Source organism: Triturus cristatus, chromosome 4_1 (assembly GCF_964204655.1).
Source record: "Triturus cristatus chromosome 4_1, aTriCri1.1, whole genome shotgun sequence".
Lineage (NCBI taxonomy): Eukaryota > Metazoa > Chordata > Amphibia > Caudata > Salamandridae > Triturus > Triturus cristatus.
The window spans coordinates 560,851,903-560,867,253 of NC_140585.1; positions in this window are offsets into that span (position 1 = coordinate 560,851,903).

Consider the following 15,351-nt stretch of genomic DNA (forward strand, 5'->3'; position numbering starts at 1 on the left):
AAAGGGAGATTGAGTTGGCCCATCAAAGGGGGCTGAGAAGCAAACATTATTCATTGAACTGCATTAGTAGTTGAGGTTCAGGAAAATAGGAATAGGTTTTCGGTTTAGGAAATTAGGAATAGATTAGCATAATACTACTGGTACTATAGGCGATTTGATTTAGAAAAGTACAATGCTACTGTATTTGCCTTTCAAAATATTTTTGTGGAGATTAACTGTACCACTAATCTATTTTTTATCTTCTTTATTTCCTATATCAGCACCCAAAGGCAAGAGGGCATCTTCCAAGTTGTGCAAAGGAGGGACTGCCACCACCAGTGCCGCGGCGGGTGGAACTACCATCAGCACCATGGCTGATGGTTTCTTCTGGCCCCAGTAAGTCCTGTTATTATTCATTTCTCAAACTTTCACCTCTCCCCATTTTAATTTTGCCTTGTTTATTTTATTTACACTGTATCCTTTTATTTCACATCCTCTATTTAATGTTTGTTAAATTCTTGTCATCCCTGCATTATGTTATTTTTCTATATTTTATGTTTCTGTAGCTGGCTTCCTCCTGTCTGTACTAGTCTGTAGTTTTCTTCTGCTTTGTTAGCAAGATTTCCCTTTTCCCTTATATATCTTGTGGCACAGGAAAACTAAGAGAACATATTTTTGGTACTCCACTGTGAAGATTGCAGGCTCAAGTAAACTATTGTATCATTCACCATGCATGTTTGTTGAGAAAGTTTATTTTTCTTGCTCGTGATCAAACAGTTAAAATGATAGAGTGGCCAAAGTCACGTGGACCCCCAACCTTCAATACTGTGCTATATAACATTTTTATGCCAGCAATTTGCATGACAGTGCAGCATGGCAGGTAATTATGAGGTCCATATTGTATTTGCCAACCAAGACCATATGTCCTTCATTGACCATATTCCACCCCTTCATTGTGTTTCAATGACTCAGTCATCATAGCTCTGCCCCTCCATTACAAAAGGTTTTCGGTTGGCTTGACTACCTGGCTTTTCCAACATTGACAACCAATGGGAACAAACCACCCAAAGTGATAGTTTTGATAGAAGATAATGCTAACTGAAATGTAGGAAGGTATTGCCGGTGTATTTTATAAAACAAATATATAATAAGGGGAGGCATATCTGGCCTGTAAAATGTGCTTTTTTTTTCTAGCCACACAGACGACCAGTGCCGGGGCCAGCATCAGCGCTGGTGCACCTGAGGTGGAAGAGGCGGTTGACGGGAGAGCCCCAGCAGCAGCAGGGACAGTTGGTGGTTAGTTACATTCCTTGCTTACTGACAAATTAAGTATAATCACTCAGCCGCGGCCCGTGGAGGGAGTTCCGTGGAGCGGAAAGGCGGGGTAGGGGAGGGGCAGGGTGGGGGGTACTAAAAACCAGAATATGGATAATTGGAGGTAAGTAAACAATTAAATAAATAAAACGAATTTCGCAGCGCACGCTGCAACGCATTTTGCGATGCAGGACGCGCTCCGAAATTCGTTTTATTTATTTAATTGTTTACTTACCTCCAATCATTCATATTCTGGTTTTTAGTAAGCCCCACCCTGCCCCTCCCCCGCCCCCCTTTCTGCCCCACGGAACTCTCTCCACGGGCCGCGGCTGTAATCACTGTGGGGCAGATTTATGAGCCCCTTGAGCCACTTTTGCGTCACTTTTAACATGGGAAAAGTGACGCAAAAGTGGCGCAAGGGGCTCATAAATCTGCCCCTGTATTTGTTAAGTGAGGCAGGTATCCCGCCCATGACCATGCCTAACATCCTTGCCCATGGCATTTTGCCACCCGGGCCATGACCTAACTGCAGCATGTTTCAATTTGTCAGTGAAGGGTTGGCTGTGCAGTGTGCCTCTGATTCAGTTAATGCAGCATTTAATACGTTTTCAATGCATTACAAATCAATAAAGGTGTGTTTCCTAGTGCTCACTCAGTCACCTCCTACTAGTACTTTACTCCTTTATTCTTTACTAAGTTCTGTCACAGCCTACCAAAGAAATTGAGAAATACATTCTTGGCATCTGCCACATTTTTTTGGTCAACTGATTTATGTATATGTATACATTTCATATCTTCAATAAAGGATTTACAGTTACGCTAGTTCAAATTTTTCCCTTTTGTCATTTGTCAACTACAGTGACTAAGCCAAAGCTCACCACAGATCCGTGGCACCCCACTATTCTAAAGCAAAACCTCTACCTACCCTAATCCCTTTAATTTACCTTGCAGTAGAGTAAGTTTCCTTATTACCAAATGAAGGTATTTTTTTAAAATAATTTGTGGTGAAGAAAGAGACCTGGGAGTAAAGTGGGACTAAGTGACTGATTTAGAATTTGGCAAATGGGATACTCTGTGATGAATGTGCCAAATAAAAACTTTCCTGTTCCTTTCCCTGTACTTTAGTGCATTGTTTTTCCCACTGTCTACTTATGGTAGACAGAATACCTTTGTTTTATATCTTATGTGTGTGACGTACTCTTATTATTCATCAGCCTCTTTGGAGTCAGGGTACAATTGAAAGGCATTTAAAGAAGAGCTGGGTGATTAGAATCAAAGTAAGATAATAAATTGTACATTACAGCTGCCCCAGCTGTAGACTGCAGGGATTAGCAAAGTACCCGACAGGTTCTATTAATTTAGCACAACAAAAAGAATGATTGTGCTGCATAGTGCACAATGCCTTTCTCATTAATGAGAAGTCATTTATTTTTATTTTTCGATTTTTACTCACAAAGGTGCCGATTCCGATCCGTGAAAAAAATCTACCGTCCGACTCGTATCCGTATTTTTTTACGCACGAATCGTACAAGTACGGTACAAACTGCCAAGTACGATTCGTACGTGAAAAATACATACGAATTGCGTCGGGAAAATGGTCCAAGAGGGAGCCGTAAATTTTTACGTCTGAATAGCGTCGGGAAAAGTGTCCGACAGGGAGCCGGACATTTTTACGTGCAAATCATAAAACAGAAGTCCGAGCGCGCAAGTACGATCCGTACCGCCCGTCCGAATACACAACCGCATGTAAAATGCCCCGTACGGAGCGAACGCTGTAGCCTACATGTACAGGGGTAAACTTGTGCCCGGATACGAGTTGTACAGCCCCCTTCACCCCGCACATGTCAGCACCGTACCCCCTTTTGTCAGCACCATACCCCCCTCTGCACCGTACCCCAAAACCTGTATGCGCCGCACCCCAGGCCCGTCTCCCAGCCCCGCACCTGTACGCCCCGTACCCCAGGAACGTACCGCAGACCCCCACCTGTACGCACCGCACCCCCGGCCCGTCTCCCAGCCCCGTACCTGTACGTACCGTACCCCAACACTGTAGCCCAGCCCCGAAGCTGTACGCACCGTACTCCAACTCCGTAGCCCAGCCCCGCACCTGTACGCACCGTACCCCAACACCCTAGCACATCCCCGCACCTGTAAGCACCATACCCCAACACCATAGAACAGCCCCGCACCTGTACGCACCGTACCCCAACACTGTAGCACAGCCCCGCACCAGTACGCACCATACCCCAACACCGTAGCATATCCCCGCACCTGTAAGCACCGTACCCCAACACCGTAGCACAGCCCCGCACCTGTACGCACCGTACCCCAACACCGTAGCCCAGCCCTGTACCTGTACGCACCGTACCCCAACACCGTAGCACAGCCCCGCACCTGTACGCACCGTACCCCAACACCGTAGCCCAGCCCCGTACCTGTACGCACTGTACCCCAACACCGTAGCCCAGCCCCGTACCTGTACGCACTGAACCCCAACACCGTAGCACAGCCCCGCACCTGTACGCACCGTACCCCAACACCGTAGCACAGCCCCGCACCTGTACGCACCGTACCCCAACACCGTAGCCCAGCCCCGCACCTATACGCACCGTACCCCAACACCGTAGCCCAGCCCCGTACCTGTACGCACTGTACCCCAACACCGCAGCCCAGCCCCGTACCGGTACGCACTGAACCCCAACACCGTAGCACAGCCCCACACCTGTACGCACCATACCCCAACACTGTAGCACAGCCCCCCACATGTACGCGACGCACCCCAGGCTTGTACCCCAGCCCCGTACCTGTACGCACCGTACCCCAACACCGTACCCCAGCACACTCACCCAGCATCGCGTAAGTACGGATCTTACCTACGCGAAAATGACTCGTACAGAACCAGGATACTGTAAAACAGCACAAGGAGGGTCAATTCGACTCGCACAACACCACAAAACAAGTCAACATGACAAAATACATCTCTATGACTGACCTGGCACATCCAAACAGGCAAACAGAGGCCCTAAATCACAACCACCTCTTATAACACACCCACCACAAGTTCAAACCCAGCCACACCCACAAATGGACCAATAAAAATGGCCCACACACACAACCCATGAGCCTTTGCAACAGACTCACTGCTGCCAGACCCCACAGACAAACAACTACACCTTAACTACACCTTCACTTACACACCTTCACACAACCTCATTCACAAACACCCCCTCTTCACATTCACACACACACCGTCACGTTCACACCCACACACCCACAACCATCCACACCCACACCCCACACCTTGCCCACAGACAAGAATCCAAAGTTCACAAGGGCGGAGCTGGACCTCCTTGTCAACGAAGTCATCAGAGTCGAGCCACAGCTGTTTGGAACATTGGTCAGACAGACCAGCATAGCCCAAAAAACAGAGGATCGTCGACAAGGTGAATGCTGTTGCGCCCATCCGAAGGACCAGGCATGAATGCCAAGCCAGGTGGTACGATCTGCGCAGGGCAGTCAAGAGGAAGATGAACGAGGAATACGTCCAGAGTAACATCACTGGAAGCGGGCTGCCCCGCAGACCCGTACATTACCATCCCTGGGAGGAGAAGGTGATGGCCATGCTACCGCCGGTGGGAGTACACGGAGTCGAAGGAGTCGCAGAGCCTGGTGAGTACACAAACAACTCACGTAACATGGGGGGAATGCCATCCACACCACAAATACACCAAATGCACGCAACTTCCCCTAAGCCCTCACCGCACACAACCATACTCTAAAACCACCCCCATGCCACTAACGTCTCCATGCCCCATTCACAAATAAAGGCAATGCCATGTCCCAGGCCACACCAACCACAAACCCAAGACTGGATGTCCGAGATGCTGGGAGGGTGGGGCTCAAACAACACATTGTGCAACTCCGAAGCAGACACCAATGCCCTCAGCCCATATGGCCTAGGTACATACCCATGCACCATGCCCAATGAACAGTGACTGGCAAAGTACTGACAAGGTAGCTGACACTTGGCCCTGCTGTATGCAGCACAAGGCCCTTCTGTGACCACTGTACACTCAAACACCAACTACACAAGCTCAGATATCTAGCACAGGCACTCAAACTCACTGTCATGCCAGCATGCACCATGAGGGGACAGACACATCACCTGGGAGACCCAATGACAAATCACACTACACCCAACAGCAGGCCCGGTCACACACCCCCCTCACACAAGCACACACCCCTGGGGCAGCCAACAGATTTACACACTCTCACAATGGACATGTGACACAACAAGACCAATCCATCGCCAAACAAGCATCCGAGCCAAAATTCTACTGGTCAAACACTTAGGAGAACATACCAAACTATCCCCCACAACATACCCATCCCCAAGTGGACATTGAGAGGAATGCTAGGCACATCCAACTACCTGGAGGATCTGTGACAACTTGAATATGTATGAAACATGGATGTGGCATGAAACAGCATTAACATTGTCTCTCTCTCACACACAGTGCAACGTCATCAACCTCCCCCCAACAATGGGGGGGAACAATCATAGTCCCAGGCTCAGCGTGAAGATGATCCCACCAGCAGCGACGACTCCCACCACTCCGTGGATGACCCCGACCAACCTGGCCCCTCTGGTGCCCAATCCCCTGCAGCACCTGCGTCAGGTACATCTGTGCCAACCAACACCCCCATTCCTGCCACATCCCAGGAGACACCCAGGAGCCCTGCTCGCACTGAACAACACAGCCAGTCTGACCAGGAGGGACAAGCTTCTCCGGGCACCCAGGAGGAGGCAGACAACCCCGAAAATGCCATCCCTCAGGGGTCCCGTAGACCCGATGTGCCCACAACGGCAGGCCAGGCTCGTGTGGGCAGGGGTGGTGGGAGTGGAGGCAGGCGGAGGCGCGAACCTAACCAGGCAGCTGAGGGAACCGGTATGTCAAACATAGGTGACACCAGAGGCATCAGCCAGGTAGTGTCGAGCCTCACAGAGATGAAGGGGACCCTCGACTAGATGAAGAACCTGCAGGCCGAGCAACATGCCAGTCAACAACAACACCAAGGACGGATGGAGGCAAGACTGGCTGAGCTCCTGGCAGTGCAAACGGACATGAGCCGTTCACTCCGTCGGATTGCTGACAACATGGGCAACCCTCCCTGTGACACCAGGCAAAGACCAGCACCAGCCACAGGGAGGGAGGAGGAGGAGGAGGAGGAGCATTCATCCGATGGAGCATCACAGACATCATCAAGGCCTGCATCTGAGGGTCCCCGGAGGAAGGTGGGTCGTCCACGGAAAAGACCGTGAGAGTCAGCGGTCCATCCACATCTCCCAGGTCACCTGGCCTGGCACCTGGCCCTCTGGCGCAACAGCACCACTTCACCCAATGACATTCTCTGCCACATGGACTTGCTGGTCACAGTCTGACCAATAATGACCAACACTGTGGTCTGGACTCTGTTGACTCCAACTGACAAGGATGCCATCTCCCCCTGTGAACTTTGGATTCTATGCACCCGGTAGAGCACCTTACTTCATCCACCAAAAGACTCACCACCACCAAAAATAAATACTTTATTTTGTCATGAGATGTTGCTGTAATTTGGCATTATTCACCAACATATGTGTGTGTAAATGTCAAACTATGCCTGAGTGTTGAACTAACTCCACACATCCATACTCTGGGATCGGAGTCTGGTACAGGACACACATGGGTCACAATGTATCATTCAATGCAGACATGGAGCACAATACTCACCTGTGATGGCCTCAAGCTGCTGAGGGGGTGCATGCAATACTGTGCCGACAGACCTATTTGGAAGAGTACCATTAAGGCGTAGAGGTCATGCCTCATTCGGAGGTTCCCGGGGAGGGAGTCCCAGGTATGTGTTCCCAGGTGGGAAAAGTATGTCCTACATGCTGGAGTATGGTGGATCGGAAGAATGGTGGCCAGGTCAAGGTTGGATGCACGGAGATGGCACTACGGGGTCTCGGATGACAGTGGTACAAGGTTGGTGTTGGGTCGGGGTTGTGGCCTGGCTCCTGAGTGTGGATGGGGAGTCTGAAGGTCATCCTGCAGCACACAGTGATCCATTGCAGCTAACTCTGCTGGACGGTGATGTGGCTGGGGCGCGGGATGTTGCAGCTGAGGTGTGCAGATGCAGCCTGGATGTGGACAAGTGTCCTGGGAGTTTGGATGTGGCTGCCCCGTAGAGGGCAGGGCAGTATTTGACACGGATGTTGTCGTGGACCTGGGGGATGGTCCGTCTTTCCTTGGAGTGGATCTATCTGGAGATCATGTGCATAATGCAGAGGGTGTTGCAGTCTGAGGCACAGATGCTGGTGATTACCATGGCAAATGTGAGCAAGCAATCCATGATGCACACCATCTTGTGTGCATGGACACTGGATGCTTGTGCGGGGCTACTGCGGGTGGGACACAAGCAGTTGACCCAGCTGTAAGGGAACAATCCTCAGATGTTGACCTCAGTCCTGTACAAGTCCAGCCTCAGGTGGCTGCTGTTCTGCCATTCATCAATGGATCTCATGCAATCTAGAATATTGGAACTGGCAATGTCTGCGCCCTTGGTGAGGGTGAGGAGCACCTGGCTGTCAATGGCATACGAGTTGATGATGAGGTTGTGTGCACATGTGATGGTGGAGAGGGGGGTCCTGGACACATTGTAGTTTGACACGCTGACAGATGATACCTGTGCCATGTGCCTCACAACGACAGCATACTACATGCAGAAGCCTTGAGTCCCACTCCCATGTCCTTGCCGGGGTACAGAGCCGGTGGGGAGTAGAAGGGACATGACCTGGTGGGTGTGACAGGGCCTGGAAGGCATGGCAGCGCTGTGTAGGTAGTCGGAGTTGCACACTCATCATGCAAAGGTGTTGTGTGTGTGCTTAGTGTATGCCTGAGAGCTGGCGTCAGATGTGTGGATGGACATTGCTTGGAGGGTGGCTGCAACATCAGACTGTAGTGTGATGTGGGTCATGCAAGGACATGAGGCTCATGCAATGTGCACTTTGCATGTGCAGACGGTCCAGCCTTTGGGACGGCGTGGCCACAACTGTGGCACAGACAAGCTGATGACAGCCAAATGAATGGGTTGATGGAGGAAGGGAGGAGCATCTTTGATGTGTGTGTGTTGCCAAATCAGGAAACTTCGTGTGCCCTTGCTGCAGTGGCTGCAACAGCAGGCGGCATGTCCTGGGAACTACTCCACAATTTCCACACAAAGACTAGCATGTCAGAAAGGACTACTGCAACAGGTGTATGTCAAGGCAGGAGTGACCGGTTTTCAATGGCACACCCAGAGACAAAGGATGCTCAATCCCCAAAGATGACTGACACCGGATCATGAAACTGAAGGCCAAGCTGCACACAGGAAACACACCCCAGAAGGTGTTGATGGCCCGTTGTGGGCACCAACATACCAAAACACATACACAGCCATGGACGTCATGCAGAATAGAGAATCAAATACATGTAGAACAGCATGCAGGTTTCTAATCTACACATAGACTTATATGCACAATCCTTGACAACCATGCCAGAGATGGCGCATGCACAGCGGCAAGAGACCTGCATTGACAGAGATGAGGCATTTTGGAGGCTGAGGAACACCTTTATTACTCAGGCTCACACCTATGGAAATGCATCAATATTAACAGACTCACATGGTCTTTTGGATTAACATGTGGGACCTCCACTGGACACCCCCTTCGCACCACAGATGCTGTCAACCCATGGGAGTGGCACACAAGTGAAGGGGGTGTGCCAAACATCCCCTGCTGCACACGGAGAGGCTGCAATTCCCCATTGAGCCTCTCATGGGGATGTCCCGCAATATGTCCACCCGTAGCCTCCCGTATGTTTCTGAGGGAAGTTGTACACACATAGATGCCTTCATCAAAATCCACAATCCCATAACAGATGACTGTCACGAAGTGTGACTATCAATTCATGTGAGTCATGCTACATGTTATGTGCCCCATGGTGAGTCGACATGTATGCATAGTAACAATACCTGCACAGGAGCAGTGCCCACACATTACAAACAACTACCACACCCAAAAAGCCTTGCTGCAATCCTTACCCAAAGGAGACTTCTCACCATGTCCGTGCATGTAACGCTGATTCAGCACACGTTGCATTACTCATGAGGAATAGCAGGAGCACAACGATGCCACGAGCAGACAGCATGCGCAAATACCTGGGGATGAGAGACACACAAGAAGTCAGGAAACACATAGTCATCCGCATGCATGGTCATGTACTCTACATGAATAAGGTTGTCACCATGCTAGTTGTCAATTGAGTGTGTCAGCTAAAATGTGTGGAATGACATCAGCACTCGAGTGACACATCAGCACACACCTCAAAGTCACTTCGCATACAGTCAGCTGGACACACACATTGCAACACATGCCACACAAGGCTCCAAGCGTGCACACTCAGACCCAGGGACTCACCATTATGAGAAGAAGTTGCTTATGAGCTGACTCCGGATGTCCTCCTCCTCCTCCTCCTCCTCCTCCTCACTTGCCTCGTGACCAAGGCCCTCATCCTCCACGGGTGGATGTTCCTGCTCATCGGGATTCAGGATGAGTGGCACAGCTTTCTCCACTGCCATGTTGTGCAGCATGCAGCACACAAGGAAGATTTTGCAGACCTTCACCGGTGCATATGGGAGGGACCCGCCGGTCTTGTGGAGGCAACGGAATCGGCTCTTCAGAAGGCCAAAAGTTCTCTCAATCACTCGCCTTGTCTGCCCGTGTGCATTGTTGTAGCGGTGATCTGCAGCTGATCTTGGGTTGCGGAGAGGTGTCATCAGCCATGGCATGTTGGGATAGACAGAGTCCCCTACATGGAAACATCATGTAAAGAAGTGGGTCAGGAGATGCCGTCACATACTAAGATACCGCTGAATACTGGACAAACAGAGTCTACCCACCAACAAGACATGCTCGTTCGTTGTGCAGCTGCAGCATCATTTCTGGCACCCTGCTACACCTCATGATGTAGGCATCGCGTGCTGACCCTGGAAAACGTGCACAGACATGAGAAATCACCATGTTAGCAAGACACACCACAAGGGCATTAATGGAGTGGTAATATTTACGGTTACGAAAGGCTACCTCCTGTGCCTGTGGTGGTACCAAAGCCACATGTGTCCCATCAATGGACCCAATTACATGGGGCATCCCTCCCAGGGCATAGAACTCACCCTTGATACCTGTCAACTGCTCCGGAGTTGGAAAATTGATGAATTCATCCAGGTGCTCCAACATGGCTTCTAAAACATCATGCAGGACACGGCAGAACATGGTCTGGGACATGCCACCCACATCAGCTATGGTCAATTGAAACGTACCAGTGGCAAAGAAATGTAGGGCTGACATTACCTTCATCTTGGGGGTCAGCGCAGTCGGATAACTGTGTCGCGGTTGGAGGTGTGGGGCCAACCTGTTTGTCAGGTCCACAATTAACTGTTGGTTGAATCTGTAGCGGCGTATGCAGTCACGTTCCCTCATGGCAGCCAAGTCTGGCATTGGTCGGGGGAGAGGCGGTGCCCTGCAGAAATTTGGAAGGAATAACGAAGATTGAGTACATTACTACACCAATGTCAATGAACTGAGCACATGTTCAACAGCTATTACACATATGCTACATACAGAGTCTGGTCTGTGCAAAACATCCTGCACACGTATGCCAGCCAGGTGATACTCCTACCAAGATCCAGCTACAAACGTGGATTGTCAAGGTCTACATGACATGCCATGAAAGTAGCTGTGGGCCACTGTGAGTGAACAGCCAGACACATTACAGGAGTGACATACATCCACATATGTGCATTTGAAGGATGTTATCTCATACAGACAGCTGCCGGCAAGCTAGACGCACAGGTCACATGTCATGGAAAAAGGACAGCCCACACACCTTGCCATGAAGGGGTACATGTCAAAAATGATCACACAGACATTGAGACTACGCTGATATGTCCTAAGCTCGCAAGTCCCTGTTCGATGCATACAGACACACATTACGTGTTATTCCGTATGTGTCCTGGTGTGCGTAATAGTGTGACATGGGCATCTACACACAGACACATGTTGGATGCAGCTACAGCAGATGCCGTTGATAGAACACCAACAGCAAGATCATGGAAACACATGACACACACATGACATAGTCACATCGGGGCATGCTGGTAGTGAGATGTCAGGTGTCATCATCCGTGTACCTGGCATCAGGGGACAGTTGCGGGTGTTGGTGACTGTGCCATGCCAGTGATGCAGTGCTTGACAAGTTTGAACTACATGCACACATGTAAAAGGTGTGAAGGGGAAGTGCGCCACATAGTGCCCCATCACACATGACATGTGTACACAGGTCATCACACAACTATTGGGTTAAAACATGAGGAGACATGTGCCAGCTCACTGCCTGACACACCTAGGCCCTACACATGAAGCACTGCACTGACAATGACTTGATGTCCATCCTTGTGCGAGTCTGACACCTTCATTCCTTCCCTGTGCGCCTCCTATCACCAGTGTGAGCTGTGAAACGCACCGTACACACGCTCTGAGGGCGTGTGTACGGTCGTATGACTATATGGGGTTTGGGTAGGAGAACGCGTGTGTGTACGGACCGTACACACGTACGTGTACACACTGGTCCAATCCCTATGGGAGTGTCGCCGTAGGCGTACGCCATAGAGATACGGCTCGTACACGCATGTGTAGGGCCCGTAGCACGATGGCGTACGCCTACGGCAACACCACCATAGTGCTACGGCTCGTACCCGCGTGGATAGGGCCCGTAGCACTATGGCAGTGTTGCCGTAGGCATACGCCACAGTGTTACAGGCCATACTCACGTGTGTAGGGCCCGTAGCACGATGGCGTACACCTACGGCAACACCACCATAGTGCTACGGCTCGTACCCGCGTGGGTAGGGCCCATAGCACTATGGCAGTGTTGCCGTAGGCGTACGCCACAGTGCTTCGGTCCGTACCCGCGTGTGTAGGGCCTGTAGCACAATGGCATACGCCTACGGCAACACCACCATAGTGCTACGGCTCGTACCCGCGTGTGTAGGGCCCATAGCACTATGGCAGTGTTGCCGTAGGCGTACGCCACAGTGCTATGGGCCGTACCCGCGTGTGTAGGGCCCGTAGCACGATGGCGTACGCCTACAGCAACACCATCATAGTGCTACGGCTTGTACCCACGTATGTAGGGCCCGTAGCACTATGGCAGTGTTGTCGTAGGCGTACTCCACAGTGCTACGGGCCGTACCTGCGTGTGTAGGGCCCGTAGCATGATGGCGTATGCCTACGGCAACACCACCATAGTGCTACGGCTCGAACCTGCGTGTGTAGGGCCCGTAGCACTATGGCAGTGTTGCCGTAGGCGTACGCCACAGTGCTCCGGGCCGTACCCGCGTGTGTAAGGCCCGTAACACAATGGCGTACGCCTACGGCAACACCACCATAGTGATACGGACCCTACACACGCGTGTACGGACCGTATCACTATGGCGTACACCTACGGCAACACTACCATAGTGATACGGACCCTACACACGCATGTACGGACCGTATCACTGGAGTAGTGGTGCCATAGGGGTACGTGTGGAATGCACCGTACCTGTGTGTGGATAGTGAAATAACATAGGGGACACATGAGGAACAAGTATAAGGGCCTAAATGCATGCTGGTTGTCATGGAGACCGAGTTTCCAGTTCAAAATTTTTCATCAGGTGGCCAGCAAAAATCGGTTGGAGACAATATACTATGTTGCAAAGTGGTTGTTGACTTGACATCATGCTCAAATTTTGAACCATGCAAAGGCCCTCACTGGGGTAGGTTCAAAGGGATTGGAGGAAACGTAGGATGCAAATGAGATTGACCAATCACTCTGTACTCCTGTAAATGAAACAGCCCAGCAAGGCAGATATAAGGCAGCCAGGACCCATGAGAGAGCACTTGACTACACAACCTTTCATTCCACACCACTGCTGCTGCTTGTGATTCCTCTGGCACCATGGCCAGGTCTGTGGAGAGGGCCCAGCCTTTCACCCAAGAGGAGAATGAGGCGTTGCTGGACGTCATCCTCCCACAGTACCCCTGCCGGTATGGGAGACCAGGGGAGCAGGTGAGTGCTGACTCCACTAGCTTTGACTGTGCCGCTTTTGTGTGTCTGTCACTTCTGGCATTGTGTCCAGGTGTGACAGACATGCAATGTTGTTCATGGTGGGTCCCAGGGGGGAGAATGCCTTATGTCTCCCATGCAGAGCATGATGTGGTTCATATCTGCACTCCTCAATTGCATTGTGCTTACTGTGACTATCACTGCATGGTGCATGCCACATTCAGCCTGGCTAATCCTCTTGGGAATGTTGTTTCTATAGTCCTGATGTGATTCTGTGGTACCCCCCAGTGTGACAGGTGACTGTACCCACAGATGTGTGTGAGTTGAGTGTACCTGTGGTGAGAGTGTCCAAATGATGGGTACGGGCCCTGGACATTGGTATGTGTGTAAGTCCCCTGTCATGTGGGTGAGTGTCTATGTGGAGTGTTGCACCCCAGCTGCATGGAGGATGCATATGCCCTACCCATCTGATGTGAGCAGGGAGCTGTGCTGTGTGTCTGACGTGCAAGCTAGCCCCACACCTGTGACACCCCCAGTCAAGTGGCACATGTGCAGAGTGAGGTTTTTACCCGCAGTTGCCAATGGCAGATGATTGGCCTGTGCCTGTGTGTGTCTGTGTACTCCGCTGAGGTTGCGTGAGTGGCCTGGGGCATGTGACTGCTTTGAGGTGCTGTCCATAATCCTGGTGTTGCTTGTGATGCACAGTGTGAGCCATGATCAGTGATTGTGTTGCACCCCTCATGCCACCTGTGTACTTTCAATGCCACGTAGTGCTTTTGGCCTTCCCCAGAGGATAATGTCCCTATGACAAAGGTGCAATGAGTTGGCTGCACACTATGCAAACAAGCCAAATTGTTCTAATGTGTGTCTCTGTGACATGGAGCAGGTGTATTGATGTTGTCTCACTTTGTCATCCTCACAGGTAGCCGCCTACGCCAAGGGGGAGATATGGAAGCGGGCTGTCAGGGCCGTGAGGTCGGTGGAGGGTCGCAGTCGGCGCCTGGCCCAGGTGAGGAAACGCTGGCAGGACATCCGGTGCTGGACCAGGAGGATCGCCCGGGTCCTGCTGGGGGACTCACCACCACGCAAACACGGCGGGCGTTGGCGCCTGACCCACCAAATGAAGCGTGTCCTGGCAGTGGTCTTCCCTGACATGGATAGGCGGCTACAGGAGAAGCAGCAAGGGGGTAGGTACATGTGTGTTTGTTGTGTGTCACCAGCTTTTGGAAGTGCTCAGTCGCCTGGATACACTGCCAGGGTTTATATGTGCAGTGCATATCCTGTTCCCCCAAGTCACCCGGTGCTGTTCTTCCTCCCTTCCCCTCCTTGACATGTGTTCCCTGGTCTGTGTGTAGTCACTCTTGCACAAGGTAATCTTGGCTGCCAGTTAATCCAAGTGCCCAAAGCTTGCAGCATCATGTGTGGGGGTAGTCTGTGACATGTGTTGGGACCTTGCCTCTGCCCTGTCCAGTTCAGTCATATTGGGGTCCATGATTGTTGGCACTGATGCTGAGTCTCAACATAGGAGTGTGAGGCTTGAAATGAACAGACTTGCAGCATGCATGACCGATGTTGTGGCCTCAGACATGATGTGCATGAGGGGGAGATATGCATAGTGCGGGGACGGTTGCTTCTGTTGCAGTCAGATCTATCGAGGACCATGGAGCAGTGTGGCCACTACAGTCCCCTGACACACCTTTTTTCAAGGAATCATGTGTGTCATCCAACACTGTGGACATTCTCTGTGTCTTCAGCATAGGTTGGGCTCTGTGGCATTTTACCCTGGCCTCATTTGTATTTACGTAAAGTGTGCTACATGTGTCCACTGTACAGGGTGACCCAATGTGGCTTGTGCATACTCACTGTGGCCAGT